Raw genomic sequence first — 7,500 nt, forward strand, 5'->3', positions numbered from 1 at the left:
CTCTCTCCCTCTACCTGCCTGTCTCTGTCTCTCTCTCTCTGCCTGTTTCTCTGCCTGCCTGTCTCTCTGCCTGCCTGCCTGTCTGTCTCTGCCTGCCTGCCTGTCTCTCTGCCTGCCTGTCTGTCTGTCTCTCTGCCTGCCTGCCTGTCTCTCTGCCTGCCTGCCTGCCTGTCTCTCTGCCTGCCTGCCTGCCTGTCTCTCTGCCTGCCTGCCTGCCTGTCTCTCTGCCTGCCTGTCTCTCTGCCTGCCTGTCTCTCTGCCTGCCTGTCTCTCTGCCTGCCTGTCTCTCTGCCTGCCTGTCTCTCTGCCTGCCTGTCTCTCTGCCTGCCTGTCTCTCTCCATCATTATTTGAAGCCCAGTCAGCAATAGGAAGTATTGATGCCAGCTAATCCTTTAGTGTATCCACTTACAGACGGTGACGTCTTCCACGTTTCAATGCAGAGAGGAACATAACATGAGAGAGGAGAGGGAGAAACACAGAAAGGAGTAGCAGACCTACCCTGGAAGGTCCTCTGTAGAGACATCGTAGCTGGTCCCAGGACTGACTCTGCTGGGGGTCCAACGTGGTCTCAGCAAACACCTACAACACATCAGCATGGATCAGCCATAACACATCAGTATGGATCAGCCACAACACATCAGCATTGATCAGCCACAACACATCAGCATTGATCAGCCACAACACATCAGCATGGATCAGCCACAACACATCAGCATGGATCAGCCACAACACATCAGCATGGATCAGCCATAACACATCAGCATGGATCAGCCACAACACATCAGCATGGATCAGCCACAACACATCACATGGATCAGCCATAACACATCAGCATGGATCAGCCACAACACATCAGCATGGATCAGCCACAACACATCACATGGATCAGCCATAACACATCAGCATGGATCAGCCACAACACATCACATCAGCATGGATCAGCCACAACACATCACATCAGCATGGATCAGCCACAACACATCAGCATGGATCAGCCACAACACATCAGCATGGATCAGCCACAACACATCAGCATGGATCAGCCACAACACATCAGCATGGATCAGCCACAACACATCAGCATGGATCAGCCACAACACATCACATCAGCATGGATCAGCCACAACACATCAGCATGGATCAGCCACAACACATCAGCATGGATCAGCCATAACACATCAGCATTGATCAGCCACAACACATCAGCATGGATCAGCCACAACACATCAGCATGGATCAGCCACAACACATCAGCATGGATCAGCCACAACACATCACATCAGCATGGATCAGCCACAACACATCACATGGATCAGCCACAACACATCACATCAGCATGGATCAGCCACAACACATCACATGGATCAGCCACAACACATCACATGGATCAGCCACAACACATCACATGGATCAGCCACAACACATCAGCATGGATCAGCCACAACACAACAGCATGGATCAGCCACAACACATCAGCATGGATCAGCCACAACACATCAGCATGGATCAGCCACAACACATCACATGGATCAGCCACAACACATCAGCATGGATCAGCCACAACACAACAGCATGGATCAGCCACAACACATCAGCATGGATCAGCCACAACACATCAGCATGGATCAGCCACAACACATCAGCATGGATCAGCCACAACACATCAGCATGGATCAGCCACAACACATCAGCATGGATCAGCCACAACACATCAGCATGGATCAGCCACAACACATCACATCAGCAGGGATCAGCCACAACTCATCACATGGATCAGCCACAACACATCACATGGATCAGCCACAACACATCACATCAGCATGGATCAGCCACAACACAACAGCATGGATCAGCCACAACACATCAGCATGGATCAGCCACAACACATCAGCATGGATCAGCCACAACACATCAGCATGGATCAGCCACAACACAACACATCACATGGATCAGCCACAACACATCAGCATGGATCAGCCACAACACAACACATCACATGGATCAGCCACAACACAACACATCACATGGATCAGCCACAACACATCACATGGATCAGCCACAACACATCAGCATGGATCAGCCACAACACATCAGCATGGATCAGCCACAACACATCAGCATGGATCAGCCACAACACATCAGCATGGATCAGCCACAGACGTTGGTTGATTGGTTATACGGTTGATTTAAGGGTTGTGAAACGTATAAGAACAGAGTTCAGCTCAGAGAATAGATGGATTATCCCCCACAGAATCAAATAAAACACTCATCTATTAAACGTCTTATATGTGGTCTCTATAGGACACTATCCTCATCTCTAGGACACTATCCTCATCTCTAGGACACTATCCTCATCTCTAGGACACTATCCTCATCTCTAGGACACTATCCTCATCTCTAGGACACTATCCTCATCTCTAGGACACTATCCCCATCTCTAGGACACTATCCCCATCTCTAGGACACTATCCTCATCTCTAGGACACTATCCTCATCTCTAGGACACTATCCTCATCTCTAGGACACTATCCCCATCTCTAGGACACTATCCTCATCTCTAGGACACTATCCTCATATCTAGGACACTATCCTCATCTCTAGGACACTATCCTCATCTCTAGGACACTATCATCTCTAGGACACTATCATCTCTAGGACACTATCCTCATCTCTAGGACACTATCATCTCTAGGACACTATCCTCATATCTAGGACACTATCCTCATATCTAGGACACTATCCTCATCTCTAGGACACTATCCACATCTCTAGGACACTATCCTCATCTCTAGGACACTATCCTCATCTCTAGGACACTATCCTCATCTCTAGGACACTATCCTCATCTACACTATCCTCATCTCTAGGACACTATCCTCATCTCTAGGACACTATCATCTCTAGGACACTATCATCTCTAGGACACTATCATCTCTAGGACACTATCATCTCTAGGACACTATCATCTCTAGGACACTATCATCTCTAGGACACTATCATCTCTAGGACACTATCATCTCTAGGACACTATCATCTCTAGGACACTATCATCTCTAGGACACTATCCTCATCTCTAGGACACTATCCTCATCTCTAGGACACTATCGTCATCTCTAGGACACTATCCTCAATTCTAGGACACTATCCACATCTCTCATCTCTAGGACACTATCCACATCTCTCATCTCTAGGACACTATCCACATCTCTCATCACTAGGACACTATCCACATCTCTAGGACACTATCCTCAATTCTAGGACACTATCCTCAATTCTAGGACACTATCCTCAATTCTAGGACACTATCCACATCTCACATCTCTAGGACACTATCCTCAATTCTAGGACACTATCCTCAATTCTAGGACACTATCTCTATCTCTAGGACACTATCCTCAATTCTAGGACACTATCCACATCTCTCATCTCTAGGACACTATCCACATCTCACATCTCTAGGACACTATCCACATATCTAGGACACTATCCTCATCTCTAGGACACTATCCACATCTCTCATCTCTAGGACACTATCCTCATCTCTAGGACACTATCCCCATCTCTCATCTCTAGGACACTATCCAAATCTCTAGGACACTATCCCCATCTCTAGGACACTATCCCCATCTCTAGGACACTATCCCCATCTCTAGGACACTATCCCCATCTCTAGGACACTATCCTCATCTCTAGGACACTATCCACATCTCTAGGACACTATCCACATCTCTAGGACACTATCCACATCTCTAGGACACTATCCTCATCTCTAGGACACTATCCTCATCTCTAGGACACTATCCTCATCTCTAGGACACTATCCACATCTCTAGGACACTATCCACATCTCTAGGACACTATCCTCATCTCTAGGACACTATCCTCATCTCTAGGACACTATCCTCATCTCTAGGACACTATCCACATCTCACATCTCTAGGACACTATCCACATCTCTCATCTCTAGGACACTATCCTCATCTCTAGGACACTATCCTCATCTCTAGGACACTATCCTCATCTCTAGGACACTATCCACATCTCTAGGACACTATCCACATCTCTAGGACACTATCCACATCTCTAGGACACTATCCTCATCTCTAGGACACTATCCTCATCTCTAGGACACTATCCTCATCTCTAGGACACTATCCTCATCTCTAGGACACTATCCACATCTCCAGGACACTATCCTTATCTCTAGGACACTATCCTCATCTCTAGGACACTATCCACATCTCACATCTCTAGGACACTATCCACATCTCACATCTCTAGGACACTATCCTCATCTCTAGGACACTATCCTCATCTCTAGGACACTATCCACATCTCCAGGACACTATCCTCATCTCTAGGACACTATCCACATCTCCAGGACACTATCCACATCTCCAGGACACTATCCACATCTCCAGGACACTATCCACATCTCCAGGACGACACTATCCACATCTCCAGGACGACACTATCCACATCTCCAGGACACTATCCACATCTCCAGGACACTATCCACATCTCCAGGACACTATCCACATCTCCAGGACGACACTATCCTCATCTCCAGGACGACACTATCCTCATCTCCAGGACACTATCCAGGACACTATCCTCATCTCCAGGACACTATCCTCATCTCCAGGACACTATCCTCATCTGAGGACACTATACCCAGCTCTCATCTCTAGGACACTATCCACATCTATTATCTCTAGGACACTATCACACTATCCTCATCTCTAGGACACTATCCTCATCTGAGGACACTATCCTCATCTCTAGGACACTATCCTCATCTCTAGGACACTATCCACACCTCACATCTCTAGGACACTATCCTCATCTCTAGGACACTATCCTCATCTCTAGGACACTATCCTCATCTCTAGGACACTATCCTCATCTCTAGGACACTATCCTCATCTCTAGGACACTATCATCATCTCTAGGACACTATCCTCATCTCTAGGACACTATCCTCATCTCTAGGACACTATCCTCATCTCTAGGACACTATCCTCATCTCTAGGACACTATCCTCATCTCTAGGACACTATCCTCATCTCTAGGACACTATCCACATCTCTAGGACACTATCCTCATCTCTAGGACACTATCCTCATCTCTCATCTATAGGACACTATCCACATCTCCAGGACACTATCCACATCTCTCATCTCCAGGACACTATCCACATCTCTCATCTATAGGACACTATCCACATCTCTCATCTCCAGGACACTATCCACATCTCTCATCTATAGGACACTATCCACATCTCTCATCTCCAGGACACTATCCACATCTCTCATCTATAGGACACTATCCACATCTCTAGGACACTATCCTCATCTCTCATCTATAGGACACTATCCTCATCTCTAGGACACTATCCTCATCTCTCATCTATAGGACACTATCCACATCTCCAGGACACTATCCACATCTCTCATCTATAGGACACTATCCACATCTCTCATCTCCAGGACACTATCCACATCTCTCATCTCTAGGACACTATCCACATCTCTCATCTCCAGGACACTATCCACATCTCTCATCTCTAGGACACTATCCACATCTCTCATCTCCAGGACACTATCCACATCTCCAGGACACTATCCACATCTCTCATCTCCAGGACACTATCCACATCTCCAGGACACTATCCACATCTCTCATCTATAGGACACTATAGTAGCTCCAAAGACCTCCACTGTTGACAGGCTTCAATGAACAGAAAAGGAACAGAATAAAACAGTTTCCACTCTGATGATTTGGATCTTTTTAATAACTGTAAAATGCGCCTGAGGAAAAACCCATCAAACCTGACCTGCATGAAGATTGGCTGAACGGCAACGACAAACAAGAGAAAGATCATCTGTTTTGAAAAGTCAGAGTTATTTAAGATAAATGCAGGGTCGAAGTGACATTTACAACATTGACTGGAGGCTAAACAGGTGTGTGTGTGTGTGTTGTCTGATTGGTGAGATGACATTTTCAAACGCGAACAGAGAGAGATAGAGAGATGTGAGGGATTCTGGGACGGTGAACAGCAAAGCACTGATAGTGTGATGGATCAGAACGTGTCAATTACCCTTGACTTCGTCTACATCTTGTTGTGTTACAGCCTGAATTCAAAATGGATTACATTGATTTGTTTTCTCTCACCCATCTACACACAATACCCCATGAATTATTATTATTTTTTAAATACAGAAATCTCATTTATAGAAGTGTTCACACCTGGGTCAATACTTCGTAAAAGCACCTTTGGGGGCGATTGCAGCTGAGTCGTCTTGGGGAAGTCTGGATCAGCTTTGAGTCGTCTTGGGGAAGTCTGGATCAGCTTTGAGTCGCCTTGGGGAAGTCTGGATCAGCTTTGAGTCGCCTTGGGGAAGTCTGGATCAGCTTTGAGTCGTCTTGGGGATGTCTGGGTCAAGCTTTGAGTCGTCTTGGGGATGTCTGGATCAGCTTGGAGTCGTCTTGGGGATGTCTGGATCAGCTTGGAGTCGTCTTGGTGATGTCTGGGTCAAGCTTTGAGTCGTCTTGGGGATGTCTGGATCAGCTTGGAGTCGTCTTGGGGATGTCTGGATCAGCTTGGAGTCGTCTTGGTGATGTCTGGGTCAAGCTTTGAGTCGTCTTGGGGATGTCTGGATCAGCTTGGAGTCGTCTTGGGGATGTCTGGATCAGCTTGGAGTCGTCTTGGGGATGTCTGGATCAGCTTGGAGTCGTCTTGGGGATGTCTGGATGAGCTTTCAGTCGTCTTGGGGAAGTCTGGATCAGCTTTGAGTCGTTTTGGGGATGTCTGGATCAGCTTTGAGTCGTTTTGGGGAAGTCTGGATCAGCTTTGAGTCGTCTTGGGGAAGTCTGGGTCAGCTTTGAGTCGTCTTGGGGATGTCTGGGTCAAGCTTTGAGTCGTCTTGGGGATGTCTGGATCAGCTTGGAGTCGTCTTGGGGATGTCTGGATCAGCTTGGAGTCGTCTTGGTGATGTCTGGGTCAAGCTTTGAGTCGTCTTGGGGATGTCTGGATCAGCTTTGAGTCGTCTTGGGGATGTCTGGATCAGCTTGGAGTCGTCTTGGTGATGTCTGGGTCAAGCTTTGAGTCGTCTTGGGGATGTCTGGATCAGCTTTGAGTCGTCTTGGGGATGTCTGGATCAGCTTGGAGTCGTCTTGGTGATGTCTGGATGAGCTTTCAGTCGTCTTGGGGAAGTCTGGGTCAAGCTTTGAGTCGTCTTGGGGATGTCTGGGTCAAGCTTTGAGTCGTCTTGGGGATGTCTGGATCAGCTTGGAGTCGTCTTGGTGATGTCTGGATGAGCTTTCAGTCGTCTTGGGGAAGTCTGGGTCAGCTTTGAGTCGTCTTGGGGATGTCTGGGTCAAGCTTTGAGTCGTCTTGGGGATGTCTGGATCAGCTTGGAGTCGTCTTGGGGATGTCTGGATCAGCTTGGAGTCGTCTTGGTGATGTCTGGGTCAAGCTTTGAGTCGTCTTGGGGATG

The 7,500-nt window shown here is 47.4% G+C and overlaps 1 pseudogene; it reads right to left on the reverse strand.

The window, feature by feature from the left end:
- The window catches only part of LOC124025671, a 32,416-nt pseudogene that overhangs the window by 11,422 nt on the left and 13,494 nt on the right, over positions 1-7,500 (reverse strand).

Source organism: Oncorhynchus gorbuscha, unplaced genomic scaffold (genome assembly GCF_021184085.1).
Source record: "Oncorhynchus gorbuscha isolate QuinsamMale2020 ecotype Even-year unplaced genomic scaffold, OgorEven_v1.0 Un_scaffold_2339, whole genome shotgun sequence".
Classification (NCBI taxonomy): domain Eukaryota; kingdom Metazoa; phylum Chordata; class Actinopteri; order Salmoniformes; family Salmonidae; genus Oncorhynchus; species Oncorhynchus gorbuscha.